This window comes from Pipra filicauda, unplaced genomic scaffold, assembly GCF_003945595.2.
Source record: "Pipra filicauda isolate LSUMZ 115617 unplaced genomic scaffold, ASM394559v2 scaffold184_size3518187_pilon, whole genome shotgun sequence".
Classification (NCBI taxonomy): Eukaryota; Metazoa; Chordata; class Aves; order Passeriformes; family Pipridae; genus Pipra; species Pipra filicauda.
The window spans coordinates 1,723,541-1,744,188 of NW_024104292.1; the positions used below are offsets into that span (position 1 = coordinate 1,723,541).

Below are 20,648 nucleotides of genomic sequence, written 5' to 3' on the forward strand. Positions count from 1 at the left end.
TTATTATTCTAGAGGGGAAGAAAGAAAGAAAAAATTGTTTCTTGAGGCTAGGAACTGTATTATTGGCTTTGCAATGGTATTTCTCTTCAAGAGAGCTCTGACATACAGCAATAGACAGTGATCATGATGGAAGTGCAAGGAGCAAATATTTTGATTGAGATTCTCAACAAGCTTGAGATTTGAGAACAAAACCTAGATTTAGCAGTGAACATTTTTCTTTCAATAGGGCGGGAATCTGCAGGGTGCTGGCACTTGCTGCTGTGTTGCAGGCATAACATGGAGCTACTTCTGGATCAACACGCTGGAGTTGTCTACAACCAATCTCAGACATCTATGTGGGCCTGACTTCTAGACACTGCAGAGCAACCACTTTTCTGAAAGCCAGCTCCCCAAAAACTGCTTCCCGATGGCTCTCTGATGAAGGAGCCTCTGAAAACTTGGACGAACTGTAAGCCCACAAGCGTTCATTAAAAAAAAAAGAAACGAAGAAAAACCCAAAAGGATAATTGATAAATAGTTGCTACTTTCCAAATTTTCCTGCAAAAAAGCCAGAAAGGTTGGCATTTGCTCAAACTGGTAGTGTTTAGAGAAAGGGCTATTGCCATTACTTTTTAAAATTACATCCAGCTCAGGCCATAGTAGTTGGTTAACCTAAGTAAGAAGCAACACACAGCTACATCAGTTCAAATAAATCTCACGTTCTCTCAGATAAGTGGAATACACACTGCAGATATCATCTGGGAAACAAAAAAGTAGATGGAGTCAGCTTTAAACCTAGCAGTTCTGACAGAAACCCAGAAATTTCCTTTCCAGCCCATCTGTTAAGGCCCAATCACTGCAAGGAGGAAAGCTCTCCAACAAAGCTGGCCTTGGACCACTATCCACATTAGAAATACCCAAATTCATACAAGGTGCTAAATCCAATTATTTTGAAGGGGATGTAACAACATGCTATTTTCAGTGCACACAGGGGAGTGCTTGTGGCACTCAGAGAGACAGATCTGCCTTGGCTGCAAAGAGGAACCTCTGGTACCCTGTCTGGTGCCACCTCCACCACTTACCCACACCCCAGCAAGCAGTTGCCAAGGGAAAGGCACAGTACTGGAAATCTTCTGCATGCTGAAACTCCCCCCACATTCAAACGCGCTACCCATACTGAAACCACAATTCTTCCCCCCTCCAGTGTTCGGCTCATGCACAGATATTCGAGAGGATAACCACTTTTTAGCTACCCATACATTAACGCAAACCACCACAGCTTCAGCTTTCCAACTCGGTCAGTTCAGTCACCACAGCTGGGAGTCCCTCAAAGCCTGTTGTGTGTTTGGAAAGGTTCAACTTTGCAAGCACAGACCAATTAAAAGCTCCACAGAGCAGAGATCACTATTTAAAGCTAAACTGCTCGTTTTTGTTTATTTATAGCAAAACCATTAATTGCTAATCACATATTTGTTTGCTGGAAAACCAATGCTCCAAAATAAACACCAAGTTTAAAGACCGTTCCCAGAACACTGAATGGTATCAGGAACAGTGCTAAAAATGTAAATCAGAAACATCAAAACACATCAGGACTTCGACTGGAGGAACAAACAACCCATTATTTCTGTGCCAGAAAAGAGGTTACCCATAAGCCGCCAGTTACTCACACAGTCATCTACAGTCCAGCAGTTATTTTATGTCCTGAAGAATAACAGACACTATGGCAGAGTATCTGTTGAAAATATCTTCATGGCAATCAGCATATGCTAGATTAAATGAGGTATCTCCTAATACAGAGTTCTGATATTCAGGTTGGAAAAGTTCCTTTAAAATATGTGGCATTAGAGGCAGAACCTCAGAAAGAGTATATATTCATTTATGAGCCAGTTTCATATGTCAAAATCATACAAAATTAAAAAAAGAAGAAGGAAGCTGGATTTTCTCTCAAGTCTCTTTGCTAACAGAGCTCCATGCTTCCCTCAGGAGAAGCATGTACCTCAAATATCTACAGGAGTCCTGCATGGAAAACCAGGGGAAACAGCCTTACAGAGCTACAGTCTGCCCTTTCTTCATGAAAGGTGCTTTAAATAAGCACAGCAACCCAGGCTTCATGGAAAGTCTTACCACCAGCAACACTGGGAAGCAGGAAGAACTCCACGGCAGTCTGCTATCCACCTCCTGAAATCCTTATGGGTACTGGACTTCTCTAAAGCACCCACGCCCACTGGCTGTTAGAAAGGCTTCAACAGCAATGGGCCTCCACCTTTTCTGACAGAGCTGCCCTTAAGGCTCCTGATTTTCGTGCATACTTGAAGGTCAGGTAAGTGCAGACACAGCCCATGTCCAGATTTGGAAACAGGCACAGCATCTCAAGCCCCTAGCTCCAGGTTACATAGTAGATGCCCCACACGCACACTCCAGCTGACAGCTCTCACTGCTTTGCTATGCTGCCCTTAGTATCTATACAATCTAAGGCAGGAATATTTCCCTACAAAGCAATACTTACCAGCATTACTGGCCTAAATTTCTAGAACAGAGGGTCATACAATCCTGTTTCTAAACATCACTGTAGTGGCTACCATTTAAAATTCATCATTTATTCACAGGTCAGGAGTTTGGGTTCTTCAAAATTACATCTATATCTTGGAAAGTTAATTGGACACTAATCATGAAATGGAGACCAGTAAGGCAGAGGTAATAATAATAATAATGATAACAGCAAAGACAACACTAACAACAGTGTTATGACTCAATTATGTTGTTGACAATGGCAGCCACTAGGAAGAACAGCCGCATCTTAATGCCTCACCCTTCTCCATCTCCTGAAGTCAGGATCATTTGCAGCAAAATGTCAAGTTGCAAAGCCTGCACTCTCAAATCCTGGGCAGAAACCACAAGCACGCCAAACACTTGTTTGGGTAAATCACTGAAACATGCAAGGCAGAGTCACGCCCAGGCCCTGTGACCACATATTCATCACATCTACCTCCTTGACATCAGTTTGCTGTCAGTCTCCTCGGTCTGGACTTCTCCCTGCCTGCTGGGAGCCCACACTGTGGTGGTGCCACCCCAACTCCCTACAGACCCAGTGGGTAAATCTTCCTAATGGAGCCACCCTGTCCCTTACACACTTTGACAAGCAGAGAAGTTGCTGGCAAGGTGGCCACCTCACATCACACAGTGCTGAACATCCAACCTAGCACTTGCCAATAAATGGAGTAGATCACTTGTCCCCGAAACACAGAAAGCCACTGGCTCTACATCTTCTGTTTGTACACCAGGAGGGGAAGAAGCAGTGCTGGCAACCCCGTACCATCCCACCAGAACTCTTAAAACCCAGGTGTGGCTGTGCTAAAGTGTTCCATCGCTTCTGCCTTGTGGAAAACGTGCTGTGATGATGTGCAGCTCCCAGGAGCTGCCCTAGGCAAAGGCACGTGGATGTTCCCTCTTAGAGCATCCTGCAGAAGCAAACTAATGCCACATGGCTCCTAGCCACATGCTCACCATTTGCTTACCCTTTTTATTCTGACAAGAGAAGGGGAAAGCTGCTCAGCTAAAATAAAAAGGACTCCAGCCTAAATAACAACTTAACTCATGCCTAGTGAGGCTCGCTGCTGCTGAACTGACCTCAGTTGAAAATGAATAGCAAGGTACTATTTGCATATAGCTCTTCCTCACGCTCAACCATGCACTGACTGAAAGTCAGCTGCCATTTCAACCCGACTCCTGTAAATCGCCAGAAAGGTAAAAAAAAAAAATAAATTGTTGTTTCAGAAAGCATCATGCCAAAGACTGAAATCATCAGGAATAACTTTTCCTGTTTCCTATGTACTTTTAAGATGAAAATATACAGTGAAAAAAAGAGTAAGAGTTAAAAAATAGCAATGCATCAGCTTACTGAAGCCAACGTAGCAATATTACAAATGCACAGAGAAGGGAGGAAAAAGAAGCATGCCTCACTTGTGAAACTATTATGGATAAGGACAAAACGTCTGTGTATATAATACAGTTCTATACAGCTTTGATAAGAAAAAACTGCCAATAGCTTTGGGCATATGAAAGCCACCGTGAGGACTGCAATAAAACTGAGTATATTGTAAAAGAGTCATCTCACATGCATCCCTAGAATTTATCTTCAAATGCTACTGTATTAAATTCTGTATTCTGTGGTTTTTGGAAAAATGCTTTTATTTTATTAAATGAACTATACAATATATTGTTTCTCTGAAGTAAAAGCGAGAGTAGGAATATAAAGTAGTTGTTTTAGCACTAAAAAAACTAACAATGTTTTGAACCTAGAAACAGCTTCCAGTAAGTGAGCACACTTCTAGTGTGAGTGGGGGTTGCACACACACACACACGTACAGCCCATTTCATCATGCTCAGCTGCCCTCATACATCATATAACTACACAGTCTGTGATAGATACAGACATTTCAGAGTTTAAATTCTTGTTGCTGTGTTTCTAGAGGATATCCCAAGGTCCAGTGAGGTCTCAAAGAACACGAAAGCATTAATTCTTTTTTTGACATGCAAAAATATTGCTCTCAAACAGACATTCCTCAACTGCACATAAAAGCATCTTCTGCAAGCAGTGAAACAAGCAGATGTGCTGAAAGCCATGGAGGTAACACACACAGAGCTTCACACTCTCGTGCAGGATCAGCGAAGGGCCACAGCATGCGGTGCATCACTGGGCACTACAGCTTGATGCTCCTAACAGCTTTTTCCAAGAGTTACAGACAGTCTGCGCAACTAAACCAAAATATATTCAGGCATAATCCTTTCATACCACAGCTTGGTGATCACTTTACGGCACAATAAGCCACCGTGGCCACCAAAGCAGCTGTCCCAGGCTCAACCCTCCCCTTTTCTCCTGTCTTTGTTTGTTGGGTCTTTTTGGCTTTTCTTTTTTTTTTTTTTTATTTTAAGTTTTTTGTTGATTTTGTTCTCAGTGTGGATTGAGCTGCCCTATTGCAAATATGCCTGTGAACAAAAGGGAGGGAGGGAGATGGGAACGGGTGCCTGGGGCAGGCAGGAGGGATCCTTTCCATGTCCATGGCAGCTCAAACTGTTTGTTAAACAACAGCCGGAGTTGAGGCAACCAAGATGGTGTGTAAAGAGCAGAAAGTACCTTAGAGAAACATACTGAACACTATCAAAATACCCAAGTCTTAAATAGGCACATGAAGTATTTAAATGCTTTCACACCCATAACAAATTTTGTTTACTGCCCAGCATTCAAACAGCTTTTTCTTTACTATTGTAAGGTTGTTCCCAAAGAGTGTGAATTTGATGTTACAATGAATAGTAGCACTTCAGTTCCTATTTACAACCCATTCAGTGACATAATTCCCAAAATAGCACGCAGTATTTCCACACTTTAAGAAATAAAACCTGTTCTTGGCTCAAAAGAAGTTGTGCAAATTAGCCGACAAGAATAATTTCCTTTTGTTCTTCCTCTCTGATATAGAATATTAAATAAAAAAGAGAGTAATACGAAAAACTTTTATTAAAAACATTAGAACCACGAAATATTGTTAACATCCCTCTTGTAATTATATGCAAAATGTTCAGTATCCAAGGAAACAGCGTAGTAATGAAGTTGGAGACTACTGTATAAATGCACCTTCTAAATCACCACCGAGAATGTCTATTCCAGAGGGACTGGCTAGTTTATTAGTGTGTGACACCCTGATCACTTAGACATGCTACAGCTTAAAAACAAAAAGCTAACAAGCTACTTTCACACAAAGGGCCCTTTTGTTTGCTGTGTATGAACAGCCCCTTCTCAGCATCTAGTCACAGAGTTCCTCTGCAGAGTTGGAGATTTCTCTAAGCCCGGATTCACCTTCATGGAAGTTGTTTGGTAATGGTGGGCACTAATTAAACTGCATAACCAGTCACAAATGAAGCAGAGATGCTGTCCTTTGCTCCAACTTCTCTGCAAATTGCACTTAAATGTGCAATAAGAGAAATACTGAAACTATGTTCTTCTCCAGAGCCTGTTGGTCTGAAATCCATTTCACTGGCACTAAAAGCAGTGATGCATACTGACTCATGCCCACGTTATTAAAATGAATTCAAAAATTAATACTTGCGCTTCAATATCAACAGCTCATAGTCAGGGATGTTTCCTAGGAAGACAAGCAGGTCTATAGCAAGGAAGTTGGTGCAAAACTAACTCCTGCTTTTTGGTGTTAGCACTTAAATCATTGTGCCAAACCCCTGGGTTTTAGGCTCAAATTCAGCAAGCATTCAATTATTCTCCTGATTTCTGTGGCAGTCAATTCCCTCCAACTGAATATAAAGCAGTTCCAGCAGGTTCAACCACTCTGTCATGTGGACGTCATGAGGATGAACTTTGGTATTCCTCCCTTCCAGTATGTGTGACAGTTTATAGGAGCACATACCTCAACATCCCTGCTTCTTCAGATGCCCCTGTAATCTTTGTGACCTTTACATTCCCTTTGGTTCATTCTTTTCCATTACTGTAACACCCTTTATATAAGTAGATAGTCTGAACTACACACAGTATTTCCAGTGTGGCCTCAGGCAAAGACAGCCAAGTACTAGAATAACCTGACTGCCAGCTCTTGCCTGATGACACATACAGTCATAGAACTCTGTTGCTATCTTGAATGCTTTCAGGTATGCTGATTTGGTAAAAAAGGCTCCATCATCTTCATGTTGCCTCCTCTTTTGTGCCTTGTCTCTTCAGTTTCCACAAACTTTACTCCTTTCCTGCTGTAGCCATTAACTAAGGGCAACTTGTCTGCCCTCCTCTTTCCACCCACACCGCTTTGGGGGGGTCTTGTATCACTGAAAGAACATTCACATTTTCAGTAAATCCCATCACTTTTCTTAAACCTTCCCTCTTTCAGACTGTGTGTGGATGATCCTAATTTTTCAACACCACAAACAGCTTTATCTCCTGGAACACCTCACTGCTTTGTCTGCTGCTTTCTCTTAAGCTCCAAAGCTCACTTTCACACAACACAGTAACTGATCCTGCCCAATTAACCTTTTTAACTTGCTTCTATGCCTAAAATGTTTTCTTAGAAGGTCACAGAAATTAGGGCCATAGCTTTCTCTCACTATTCCTTTTCTCTCTCTCTTTTCAGTATATCCCAATTGTACAGCATGCCTTAATGGGAATATCTCTGATGTATCGGTACACCTGCAAATCTGGCTTATAGCACCATAATTATATGATGGTCCCATAGATCTCTCTTTAGATTGCTTTCTCTGAACACCCTCTATAGTTTCAAAAATGAGTTACCAAACTGCCTAAAACCTTTATTTTCTAAAGGCATTGTCTTGTACTCTTGCACTTGAAGCAATTGTGCACTGAAAGCAGTTAAGCGAGTGAAATTCCTCATTCCCACTCCATTTTACTGTATGGCCAGCTCATCATTCACTTTATCAGCACTGGTCTTGTATTTTGCCTATGACCAACAGCCATGACAACAGTAATCTTAAGAGTATCATTCCCCTCCCAAAAGCCTAACAGAGATGCAATTACTAGAAAGCTACACCAATGAACTCAGAATCCAGCAGTGGTCAAAACCTGCCAGCATTGTAAGAGCTGGTGCACCTTTGTCAGGCGCTTTCTGCTTAATGCAAAATGATACTCAAAAAGTTATAATTCCAACTAAGGCAGGTTAATTCAGAAAAGTCCAGTTTAGTAGGGCAAGGGGACATTTCAATCACTTCCCAAGATGATGCTGCTTATGCAGACTCATAAGGAAATGTTGAGGGGGTTTTGAACTAATTTGATTTCTAACCGGCTGGCGCTGGATGCAAAACCACGGATATTAACTCCCTCCACAAAATTCACTACCAAAAGAGTATCTTTTCCAGTCAACTCACCAGCAGCCTCATTTTCAGAGGTACATAGCATCTATAGCTCAATCCAACAGGAATGTCACTGTTCACTACCATGGGAAATTTGAGCTCTTCACCTCTTTCTGTTTTAGCTTACTTACTGTGGTTCATGCTTATCTGCCTGCCATGAATGTCATGAGGTTCAATTAGTTGTGGTCTGTAAAACACACTGAGATCCCCTGGAAAAGCTGTATATGCATTCACAGTAGGATCCCTGCAAGATAATTTTATTGCAATCCTCAGGGGATCCAGCCCAAGCAGCCAAAGGACAACTCCAAAGACAAGGTACTTGAAGCATTAAACTGCCTGCAATCCCAACCTGCAGCTCCAAGATCCAAAGTTTCAGGGGCAGCATTTTGGTGCAACACATAGTGAAACTGATGTGAGACTTAACAGCGCTTTTACAGAAAAGTGCTGGCAAAAACATTATTCTCAGCACCTTCAGCATAAATAAAGCAAGTAGAAGAAAACCCTCACCTTAAAATGGAAATATTAGGGGGGAAAATGGAAATCGACAATATTAACAAAAAAAGCATCATGTGGGTTTGTAAAATATCCCCAACAGCCTAAAGCTGCCCAGACTTCTGTATTCATTAAGTGTTCAGGACACAGATTTATTTATTTATGGCTTAGAAAAGAATTCCCAGCTCAGAGGCTTTCCAGAGAACAACCCTCCCCAGTTCTGCAGGGCCACCTTGGCCAACTTGCCCTGCCATTTCTTATTCTGATGCTAATGCAGTTCAAACAACCCAACCCTGCATTTTTTATCTAAGCAATAAGCCTATCTTTAGGTCACTTAGTTGCGTCAGTTTAAATCACAACATTCCCATAGCAAAAAAACAGATCATTTTTTTATTTCTGGGAACAGAGGAGGCAGAAGAAAAAAAACTCTCATTATAAAACCACTTTTTTTGTTTGTGGTACCTAATTCAAGCCCCACTGAATCCACATGAATTTAAACAGCAGTTGAACCACAAAAAAACAACAAATTTTAATCAAGATTTGTACAGTTACCTTCATGACAGGGTACCCTGAAAATACCTGACCGTGTACAGACCTATCATATTGTATGATTATATATAAATTATTAGGTCTTATCCAAAGTCTGCTGGAATAAAGGCCAAGATCCCATTGATCTCTGTGGGTTTCAGATCTCCTTCTTTTGTAAAATAAGCCTGGATTCTGCTACTCCAGCTTTCACAAGCATCTGCAAGGGAATATTCACAGGGCTTCTCACAAGAGAGAAAAACCGTGAAGTTGAAGCCATCCATGAAAGGTACTGGATTTATTCCAGATGTGGAACTGTTTTTAATTAATTTGGAAGCATTTGAAGTATTCACTCATTAAATATGCTTTGCATTTCACACATGCGAGTAAGAGAGCAAGAAAACCCCAAATTAAAGCCAAAATCATAATGTCTTATTAAAAAGACTCTGGCATGACTTTTAGCAAGATTAGGCTCATATGAAGACAAGAGGTACAGCACTGCCATGACACACCACAGCAATATGCGAAGCACACAGTTCCTGCACTGTCCATCCATCCCTAAGCAACCTCACCTTGACCTGGAGGTCTCACTGGTTGGGAGCTCTCCTATTTCCACTCAGCCCTGCACCTCTCCACACAGGCCATTTCCCAGTGTGCTCATTCCCATCAAGCAGAGCAATGCTTTAAGTTCAAGATACCTACCCTCTACAGAAGAATGAAATAACTTATGGTAAATCTATGTGCCAAATCATCATTACTGGTAAAATCATAGAATCATTTAATATTCTGAGTTGGAAGGAACTCACAAGGATCACTGAGTCCAGCTCTTGGTCCTGCACAGGACAGTCCCAAGAGCCACACCATGTGCCTGAGAGAGTTGTCCAAACATTTCTTGAACTCTGTCAGGCTGTGACCACTTCCCTTGGGAGCCTGTTACAGTGCCCAACCACCCTCTGTGTGAAGTACCTCTTCCTAATATCCAACCTACACTTCCCCTGACACAACTTGAGGCCATTCCATTGGGTCTTGTTACTGGTCACCACAGACAAGAGATTTGTGCCCGGCCCTCCGCTTCCTCTCACGAGGAAGCTGTAGACTCTACAGGGTCTCCCCTCAGTCTCTTTTCTCTAGGCTTAAGCCAGGTGAGAGGAAGGCTGTGCACAGTGGCGCTTGGGCAGATCCACATGCAGAAAACCACAGACCTGCCCAGCACAGACAAAGCGTGGGCCACGTTTCTGCTGCATCTAAACTTGTCTCACGACACAATTCACTCCAGAAGCTGGATGTTTCTTGGGAAGAGCACCTCTATCAGTCCATGCTATGCCCCACGCAAGCACCGCTGGATGTTCCCAGCATCCTGAGGATCTAGATTAGGTTGGCTATATCCACCGCTCAGTGCAAGCCCATGAGTAGACAATCCCGTAGCGGGTACTCCCCTCCGTGGAGTCAGACACTGGGATAACGCAGCTCTCGCCTCCCCTCTAGTGGCTGACCCACGGCCTCCGCTCCCGTGTCGTACTGCCGCTGCCAGCGGCCAAGCGCTGGATGGAGCGTGTCCCCTGGCAAAGCCATCCCAACCTGAGCTGCTCTTTCTCCGAGACTGGGCTGAGTGCCACGGCCAGGCAGGGATACTGCTGCACAGGGAAAACGCACGACGCAGAACTGAGCACATCTGGGCAGAAGCACAGCTTTTCTGCTTCCCTGGAAGCCCAAGACTCCTAGTTTTCAGAGGAGGTGAGCAAAATTGCAATACAGTATGAAGAACCACAGCTAAGTTCAGAATACAGTTGTATTTTTAGTTAGTTCTCAGAGATCCAAAAGAATCAGGTAGTTGTGGCTACAAACACTCAAACTTTTTTCTGCCCAAACTTTTATATTGGACAACAACAGTTTTATCTCCAAGGCTCAAAATAAATTCTAGTGATCACCAGACAGGTCGGTTTCTCAGGGATCTCAATTTTACCAAGTGCTATGAAACTGTGTGTGATGCTCTTCTGTTCACAACAAGCATACAAACATTAAAAACCCCCAAAACTTCACATTTCTTCACAAGTAATCTTTTCTCTTCCCCCCCCCCCCCCAAAAAAAAACCCAAGAAGGAACATTCCAGTTTCTTTCCTTTGGTTGCCAGTGCTAAAATATGCTAACAGCATTAAGGCAAAGGACGACTTGAAGAGCTCACAATCTGTATTCAGCATAATTAGCAGATGCCAATTTAACTTATTACTGCTTCTTCCTTTCTATAATATAAAAAGGATGTCAATGAAAACCTGTTATCTAAATGACTGTTTTCTCAGTGCTAGTAGAAAGCAACAATCATGGGAAAATAGAATTACAGAACATGAGTTAGGAAATATCTGATTTTGAAATGACATTACAAACAGCTACAGTAAAGAAAGAAATTAATGCCTGCAGACAGGACTTCTCTCTTTCTTCACATTTTGTATTTTTAGATTGTTTTAAAAGTAATTACATATTTGGTGGTATTCCTGGTTATTCAAATAAGCAATGCAACATTCCAGGTAAAGCAATACCATTAAATGAGGTTGCTGAACTGTCTCAGCTACTGATCATTGCAAAGCATGAGAAATGAGCACCCTTAAGATGCATTTTCTATGCAGAGAACTAACTGCTAAGAAGTAAGAACACAAATATCTGCAAAAGAAAGCAAAGCAAGCCCTGAAAAACAGCTTTGTCCAAAATAGCAAATAATGAATTGTGTCACAGCTAAAGGACAGTCACAGAGAGCACTTCTCCTGCCTGCAAAGCAGAAACACATTAACACATTTCATAAAACAATGCCCTCTTGAACTAAGAGGCTGTTGCAAGATGCATCCAGCACATGCACAAAAAAAGCAGAGCGCACCAAGGTTGTGGATTAAACAGGTTTCTAACACATAAATAATATAATGATCCAGTCCAGGCATCATTTGCTGCTACTTCTGCTTGGTGAAGATGCCTTTCTGCTTATAATTTTGCATATTACAATGGAGCGCAAAAAATATTTTAATGAACTATCTTCTGACTCTCAGGCTAAGTTGAAGAGCCTTGTAAGGCTATGCTTCTCCACAGTTTTAATCGATTTCAGCTATAACTTCATTTGCTCTGCCTAACAGACAGCGTAAACTTCACCCTTCCCAAGAATTAAGAAGAAAATAACATTTCATACTCCCCCATAAGCAGTGTATGGAAAGCACAAAACAGAACCGCTGCACACATACCCCCCAATTAAATTGGTCTCTGTGGAAACTAATAACTTTCCACAGTATGCATTGTAATCCAAGTAATAATTTTAAACAGGCATAAGCTGCAGTGTGCTGAACTAAGGCATTCTTACCTTGTGAAGAGTGCTTGAAGACATTTAGTCACAGTAAAAGAGAATATGCATGTTGCCAAGTATTTCCTATGCAAAGGGGATATGCTCTGCCCCACATATGCGCACGCACACACAAACTGGGTGCGTGTACTTCCTAGGTAGAGAAAGAGGACCAGAAAAGATAAGCAGCAGCGATAATGCCCCAGCTTTACGTCTCAATCAGTAGCGAGCTAAGCTGGGGGAACCATTTGAGATGAAAAGGGAAACAATTCCAAGAAACAAGATTTTTTTTCTCCTGTGGGTGCAAAGAGCTTTGCTTGGGTGACCTATACTACCTTAACACAAAAATCTTCACAACCCATCTCCCTCCTGAGCCAGTGAGTTGCACATGTCAAATGACAATGCACAAACAATGCACAAAGACTTTAAAAAAATATTAAAGAATCCCTTACCTTTTAGTCAGAATAAGTGACAGTTAACAGTGATGAGAAACTCAGTCGGCACAGTTGCTGTACGTATTTCTCTGCGGACTTCTTTTTAGTGGTCCCAAAAGCATTGAACATAAAAAACCTCCAGCCTGCCTGCTTCATTCTTCAGCAACAGAGATACATGCTGTCACGGTAACGCAAAAAAAAGCAAAAAGAACTATAGATCTTAGTTTTTAAAGCCTTTGTGCTTATAGGGAAGAAAAAGAGGGAGTGGAGAAAAGAAGGAACAGAGCAAACACTTTTTCTAAGAGAAATGTGGTCTTGGCTGTATAAGTAACCACAACAGAGAAGCATTCGGTTTGAATTTCCCTGTTTGCAAGCTCCTTGGGAAAAATAAGAAAAAAATTTCAATCTTTAGGGAAAAAAAATCAAATGCATGGATGGGGGAAGGGAGAGGAGGAGGGTACTGCTCCTATGTGACATACATATGGAATGAGCATTAGAACAATGCTGACAGGACAGCTAAGCAACTGCACTCTGGGGCAGCAGTTTTCAAAGCAGAGCTTTTGCAGCTTTGCAGAAAGGAGAGAAAAACAATTCAAATAATAAAAAAACAGCCGTCCGCAAAGAGGAAAAAAAAAGAAAGAGGAAGGAAAAAGAAAAGAAAGGAGCTGTTAATTCAAGAAGAACTGCCAGACTTTAAAAAAAAAATAAAATAAAAAAGAGTTGGCTAATTTCTGAAAGGGGGGGGCGGGTGGGAACCGTCGCGACTGCTTCCCAGCGATGCAAGCAGAAGCCTTGATGTCTAGTGCACTTACATTTTATGCGGCACACAGTGGGTCCCCTCCTCCCTGCCTGCCTCTCTCCTTCCCTCCCTCCCTCCCTCCTTCCCTCCGCCCTCCCTGCCTAGGAAGCTCTCTCTCCCAGGGGACAGGAATTCCAGTGGACCCAATTAACACTATACTTTGCTGGCTCCTTGGTATGATCGATATTAAATAAGAGGAGTTTTAGCAGCACTGAAAAATAAAGCAGCCATGTACTGTGTGGCTGATGGAGACTGCATTTTTCCCCCTACTTCCCTTACTCCCCCAATCTCCAAACGATCCAACGCAGCAGGAAAAAAACAATTTCAAAAGCTTGTGCCAGTACCAGTGATACAAGCTGCATCAGATATTTGTTAGAAACTTAACGGAAGCCCTCGATTGCTCATTTCACTAGCTTCGGCAGTACTTTATTAAAGTGGATTTACAAATCAATGGAAGGAATCCAAATGTTCACAAACAGGCTCTTTCATCAGGTCCGCTGCCTGACCGTAAAGGAAGTTTGCTGAAGGGGTCTGGGGGCTGTTTCGCCAGCACACTTGTTTTCAATGGACTCCCAACAACATAACTTGTTTGGTTTGATGAAAGAAAGGCAGTAAGAGGTTCACTGCTTTAAGGGAATGCAGCCCAGTGTGTTTACTGCCTCATTCCTGAAGCACGTGTTACAAGGCATCCTACAAATTGCAAATTATTTTAATTTGAAGGGGGAAGTGATTGGGAGGCAGTAACCTTCTTTGGTCCTGTTTTCCCTGATCTATCAATCACAGATTGCCATGTAAAAACAATCTACTACAGGCTCTCTCTATAGAGGAAAAACGATTATTAGCATTAACTCTTGCCATTGCAAATTAATACAATACAGTCCACAACTGATAGAGTCTGCCTGCAAGCCATTAAACTAAGAATAAATGGGTGGTTTGCTTAAATTCAACTGGTCTGAAATTCTCAGGTTAAGAGCTCCCTTTTCCCTTTCCACATTTCCCTTTGTATTTGTAAAAGTCAGTGGAAAGAAAAGAAAGCCCTATTTATTTGCTGTGGCCAGTACAATTCCAAGCTAATAATATCCATCACTGAAACTGCCTACAAATACAGGATTTCACCACCAGTAAAAAAGTAGCTGCTTTCCCTTTTTTGTTTCTGGGGTGGCCATGATCTTCAATTAAACCCAATAAACAGCACTGAGTAATATCCTTGACTGAACAGCTGGGTTGACCACTGACTTGAATCCATCTTGTTAAATTAATGTTAGATTGCATTTACATACAAATAAGATCAATTAAAAATACTCATAAAACCGTGTGACCAAAGGCAGTGAAGAGTTAAATTAATTAACTCAAAAAGCCTCCAAATAAATAATGTTAAGGTTAGGATTCTCCCACTAGCTGGCAGAGGGAAAAAAAACAGCAGCAGGCCAAAGTCCTGTTAGTGACTACAAGCAGTAGATCCAAATACCACACTGTCACAAATTCTATACAAAGCCCAGTAATATCCTTCACAGTTAGAAAAACGTGGGGTATGCAGAAAACCCAAGCAATGGTCAACTACCCCAACAGATACCACAAACTAAAGGTTTATTTACATGGGAAGATCCAAAAGAGTGTAGCTATATTGCTTATGCACATGAAGTCATGTTTCTTAAACTACAGTAATTCCAGGCTCATGTACTTGCACCTGTACTCGTGAGGAAGATGCTGCACTTTATATGTATTGACTTCACAAATATCATCTAGCTGGCATGGTTTTTTCATGTACAAAGACTCAGGCAAGAAGTACCCCAATTAACATGGCACTAAGCAGGCAATGCTGGGTGACAATTCGAATGAGAGGAAAATTAAAAAACCTTCACTGGAAATCACAGAAAATTATGTAGATTGTCATGCTTCACAGTTGTTACTGATCCAGCACCACAGCATGGCAAACATACTGGATTTGAAATGAGATGCAGAGATTGCTGATAATACCAACCTAATGGTCTGGAGTTGGCAAAATTACATTCCCTTTTCAGTCTCCTACTCTAAATTAGGGGGCAATGCTAGTTGGCTAAAGTGTCCCCAAAAGTGGCCCCAACCTTGTACAGAACTCTTCTCTTGGCAAGGGGATCAAAGCACTTGACAAGTGTTTTGGATCTCATCAGAGTGAATGAACACATGCATACACCACTTGCCCTGGAAATCAAATTGTTTACATAGGAAACCACTATAATAAGAACATAATCCACTGAATCTATCCTGGCTATGGAGGCCCACTGGGTAGATACATTTTGGAAAAGGTTGAGGTTTACAGCCGCAGAGGGGAACATAAATTCTCTTGGAATCCATAAATGATCCATCAGTTGATCTGTCATCTCAACACTCCTAGGCACTAGGAAAGTCTTTATTATCCCCATTTTGGAGATGATGATTTGAACACTGAAAGCCTAAACTGCCTCCCCAAGGAGATGCAAGAAGTGTTGGAGAATAGCAAGAAACTGATCCCAGGCTTTTCAAGTCCGTTACTTGCAAAGACTGTTTCAAACACGATCAGCTGAATTTGACATATTTTTAAAGTCAAGCTTCGTTCCTTAAAATATGTCAGCACTACCCTAGCCTACTCTTAAGTACGAATCAAAGCACTGTTCATGGTATTTAAAAATCATCTGTGCTGCTTAAGAAATCTGCATGTGTATACACTAACAAGTTTTATTCCAAATGAAAATTTACATCATTTTACTAAAAAATAGTTTGAAGATCATTCGACAATTAGAATTAAAGTCCGAGTTTGGCAGGACATTTCAAGCCAGTGGGGAATTCCATGGAAGGACACCTCATATCGGTGAAGAAAAAGGGACAGAAAACATTTCTCAAAATAAGCAAGTGTGCCAGTATCAGACCAAGTTATTGGTTAATATCTACTTAAAATAGAAAATCTTGAATGCCACTGTGAAAGTCCCAGTCCCTAACTGCCAAGAGAACAAGCCCTGCTGTTGTTGGAGGCAGGGAAAGAGGGATGTGCGGCTGCCCTGATCTGGGCGAGAGGCTCCTACAAAGAGTGTCTCATGCACACACGCCCTGGTGAGCTGCCAGTGCTGCCTGGAGACCCTGCTCTCTCATGACACCCTTTGCACACCCTACTTGACAGAAATGGTCCTTGGAGATCAGCATCACCCAACACATGGGCCCACCATTTCTGCCACCATCAGAGTTGGTGCCTTGATGACTCCAAAAACATAATCCACAGAACAGGACATATTTAGCTTTAAACAATTTGTAGGAAGAAGCATTGTTCTCAGAATTTGCTTTATTCTCATCAAAGGCAACTCTACGGAAGCTGTAAGGAGTACCTAACAGAAATCCAAGCTGGAAAGATGTATCAGAGATAAAGAGTTTCTACCAAAGGAGTAAGAAGCCAGTATATACTATTTGAGCACAGGAACTAATGATTGCTAATGGCGCAGTACCATACAACCCAGTGGAAAAGCTATGAAATTTTTTCTTTTCTTCTTCAGAAACTATTGGGAAGTGTCAGCATTTACAACACACTTTGGAGAATTATAATCTATCTGGGTGCTCCCCAAGAACCTATGACTGAAACTGCAAACATGGGAGATTAGCTATGTAAAGATACATGACGGAACAGAATTTGTAAAAGCTAATCCACTTTATTACAGACCTCATCAGCTCTGTTCATTTTATAAACCTCCCAATTCAACTGTTCTCAAAGACTACAGCCTTTGGCACTATTTAAAGTTGTTTACACTTTCTTTCTAATATACTCTTTTTGATTAGTAAAAGGCAAATAAATTGGTAGGTTTTCCTCTCTTTCTTTATATTCATTTTCATACAGTACAATAAACCCTAAAAATTAAAAAAGAAAAAGACATTTAACTAAATATACTTTGGCTTCAAAACATCAATACTTAGACACAAGGGTGAACACACAGCAATGTGGTCTTTGCTCAAGAATGTGAAAAAATGCCTGCAGATATTTTAAATATTTACCAAATGAAGGGGATGTATATCAAGTTGCAGAGCTCTGAATTACACATACTTTCAAGAGATGATGATTCATGTTAATGTAGATCAGTAGGGTTGGAGGTTTACTTTGTTCTCTTTAATTTCTAATTACGTCTTACTAGAAGAATAAACAGAAAGAACACATAAAGCCAGAAACTAAATCTAAACTAAAATAAAGGAAAAACAACCTTTTAAGGCACTTAACATCAGAGAAGGTTAGTCAACCAATTACAATTTACAACCAAGCAGTAAACCAATGGTGAGGTTCAGCTGACTGCTGCTCTGCACCATTATGTAGCAAGTACCAAAGATAAAAGGCCAATTTCCTATTTGAAAATTGGGTTTCAGCAATGTGCAGCCACCATTCTGGGGGACCAGGTGATTACCTCCCCGGCGGTATCCATCATGGAAGTCCAGCAAAACCCAAACGGAGCTGCAGTGCTCACTGCATCCCCTTCCATGCCTGAGCTCTTCAGAAGGTGCCCATACCCCTCAGCTATGCATGGGGGGTTCACTGTACTCTATGCCAAAGCAGCCATGCTTTGGTGAACTGGGATTTGCAAAGTCTCATTTATATCCTTACGATGACAACAAACTCTAAAGGCACTTTATTTCAAAGGACCAAACAATCTTGTTGGATCTAATTTTCACATTTTTAAGTCTTTATTCAGTGGGTGCAAAACAGACTCTCCTGAGAAAGGTGCTACAAAATATAATATAACAAAAATTTAGAAAGCAGTAAGTGTTTCTTACCATTCCCACCAGAGATGCTCTAGCTCTGTACTGGCAAGGTCAGCATGCTATACCCAAAAGCTGACTGGAGGACAGATAAGCTAACCTAAATTAATTTTAAACTAGACTGAACAGCACTGGTGTTCACATCAGTGAAGCTACAAATATCAGCACAGGCCACATAAATCTAATCAGGATACAGGAGACTTTGACCACTGACCATATCACAATAAAGCATCTGTTACCGTGGCTTCATGGCAGCCACAACCACCCAGGCAAGCTTGGTTAAAGCTAGATGGGACACTTCTCACGCTTCTGACTGCAGCATTAGAAATATCTGTAATTTACTGGGGAGGAAGGAGCTCTTTCCAGAATGAACTGAAATAAAAATTAAATAAAAGTTGGAAGAAATTCATACTACTCAAATGTAAGTGCTTTGTTGTGGTTTCCAAGGCAGCTGCAGGTAGTGCAGTGCAGCTTCCAGGGCATCTGCCTGGCCCTGTCGAGTACATAGTCAGCTCGGGATGATGCTGCTGCCAGTTTGACACAACATGGCCTACCATGTGTTTAGGGCTGCCTGATGTATGTCTCATTCCCTACCCCTGATCCTGCTCACATTGAGCATGAACACAGGACAACTCTTCTCAAGCAGTTTTTCTACACAACATTTCCAGTCACTTCTCCCAGCGCAGACTGAGTTACCATGCTTTGGTTCCTCCTCTACAGCAAAGAAACCTTCCCCCATTGTTCTGGCTTGGCAGCTTAGGGATGGGGTTGGCTCAAAGGCAGAGAGAGACTTGTATCATAATACAGCCAAAAGAGCCCGTGGTGTTGGTCAGAACATACAAGCAAAAGCCTACTGAAGAAGATAGAACATGGGCTCAGATAGTAGGGAGGGAAAATAAGTATGCATAAAAGCATTACAAGTACCCAGGTAAATTGCTATGTAGTGGTCTGTGATTTCACAGAGAGAGACCCAGATTATATGATGGTATTTCTCCATCACTAATTTTGGTTACTGATACATCAGGCCTTTCTATAGCATACTGGCATACAACATGGAATATATCTTAAGTGTCTCTTTGCTTGAATATATACCTCCAACACATGCTAATAACAGTTCAAATGAAAAGCCCTGCCACATCACAGATGCTCACATCTATTACCTTTGAAGTGACTTGTGCTCGGGACTACTTCTTCAAAGGATACAAGGCAGGTTGCCATGGTTGCTGAAGGTTAAAACTCGCAGGGCTGATGTCTTTATCAAACCCAAGTGCCTGCTGTGGGAATGAGTCCTGAAGATTGAGATGCTCCACAAAAGCAGCTTCAAGGCTAGAGGGTTTGGCAAAGGGAGCTGGAAGTGAGCAGATGAAAAAATGCAGCACCTTGTTAGAAAAAGGCAACTTGGATGGTCTAATCTTGGTGGATTGGTAGGAGAGAGGAACATACAAATAAAAGGGCAAAATAATAAAGAATCGGGTCTCCCCTTTAAAATTATTTTCAATGTAGATTACTCCAAGTCTGGCACAGTAAAATATATATATATATGTATCAGCTCTCTGGTAATTCTGAGACTAAACAGCATTCATCAACATGGGCTTCAAATCCCAAAGGCAGGTACAGCCTATTTCTCAAGGCAACACTCAGCCAACAAAGTTGGTATGTGAAGGTTTGCAAAGGAAGGTATGTGAAGGACCTCCATTCTGTTACTTTACTATCTCCAACAAATATGAAAAAACAAAGCTCAGAAGAATCCATTGTCCATAGCTTCCATATTATTAATATATTAAGAAGAGATGAAAATTTATAGCTTCATTCATTTTCCTATCATGTCTTCAAACTCCCTAAACCAACAAAAGGAGGAAGGGAGAGGAGCAGGGGTGAATAAATTAATGTTGCCCTTCTTGCATCTTGGGGAAGATGGTTACCGTTTTCCTAAGTCATTCTGAAACCATCCTTCCTCAGCAAGTAGAAAGGTCAAGAGCAGCGCTGGACACCCATTACAAGACAGACTCAATGGACAGAGCAAGGAGCAGCCCTACCTCCACCACGTGTGCCATGATCCAAGTGTGTTAGAGCTCAATGACCTCTACTGCAAAACTCAGGCTGGGGTTTTCAGCTTATACACTGTTATTGCAGTCCAAACCCGCACTTCATAGCTCCTTAACATCGTTCCCGATATTTTGCACAGAATAAAACGTCAGAGCAAAGGACATCCATGTCACTTGCACTGAGCCACCTCCCATCCCATATGAAGGCAGTAAACCTAGTAAAAATGTGACAAAAGTGAGAAGAACTGCAGACCATAATATCCAGCACTACACAAAAACAAGGGCAGAAAAAGACAGCGTAATGGGATAAAACACATCACATCCTGTGAGGTTCAAGTTGTGGCAAACGATGGAGACAAGAGGCCAGGGTTCACCATACAGAAAGCAAAGACTTCAGTTTAATTGTTACTAAACTATGTGGTACATGAGTAATTTGGTTTATGGATGTTCCTGGC

At 41.6% G+C, this 20,648-nt stretch overlaps 1 protein-coding gene across 11 annotated transcripts in view; it reads right to left on the minus strand.

Moving 5' to 3' along the window:
- Nucleotides 1-20,648, minus strand: part of FAT3 (FAT atypical cadherin 3) — a 407,022-nt gene that overhangs the window by 325,638 nt on the left and 60,736 nt on the right. For 2 of the 11 annotated variants that reach the window (XM_027750639.2, XM_027750632.2), the window contains exon 1: nucleotides 12,622-13,355. The exons of 7 other annotated variants lie outside the window; for them this stretch is intronic. The gene's annotated coding sequence lies outside the window, so the exon portion shown is untranslated. Of the gene's footprint in view, nucleotides 1-12,190; nucleotides 12,324-12,621; nucleotides 13,356-19,308; nucleotides 19,387-20,648 lie in introns of those variants that run through there. 2 more of the 11 variants (XM_027750633.2, XM_027750634.2) reach the window with 2 other exon arrangements.